Source organism: Cynara cardunculus (assembly GCF_001531365.2).
Source record: "Cynara cardunculus var. scolymus isolate 2C chromosome LG 17, CcrdV1, whole genome shotgun sequence".
Classification (NCBI taxonomy): domain Eukaryota; kingdom Viridiplantae; phylum Streptophyta; class Magnoliopsida; order Asterales; family Asteraceae; genus Cynara; species Cynara cardunculus.
Window position 1 is genome coordinate 3,805,174 of NC_037544.1, and position 472 is coordinate 3,805,645.

A 472-nucleotide genomic window follows, 5' to 3' on the forward strand; every position below is an offset into this window, starting at 1 on the left:
ATGTGATAAAGATGTGATATGTATCTCATACCTCTTGGAAGCAGGTTGTTCCTCTTCTTCCTCGACGCCTTCAATGTCGACAACTTGATTTTGCCCTTATACAATCTATTGAATTTTGTGGGACTATTTTCGATTTTCTCCTACTGCTACTACTCCCTATCGAATGTTGTGATAACGATGGACACTGACTACATGCTTATCACTTCCACGATGATCGACACAATCTGATCATGTTATTTGATTTTACATTTCTATTTCCAATTTTACCCCTATGTGTATTTGATATTTCTAAAAACCTTTTGATATTTATTTAAATTTTTTTTTTTAAATCCCTCAAATCTTCTAAACTTGTGATTTAAAACAACATACTTGGCTTATAAATGTCTCACATTTTCATAAAACATAGGTGTTTTTGTTTGAACCCTTCCTGAATATATATATATATAGGGGCTGGTTCAAATACTAACCAAAA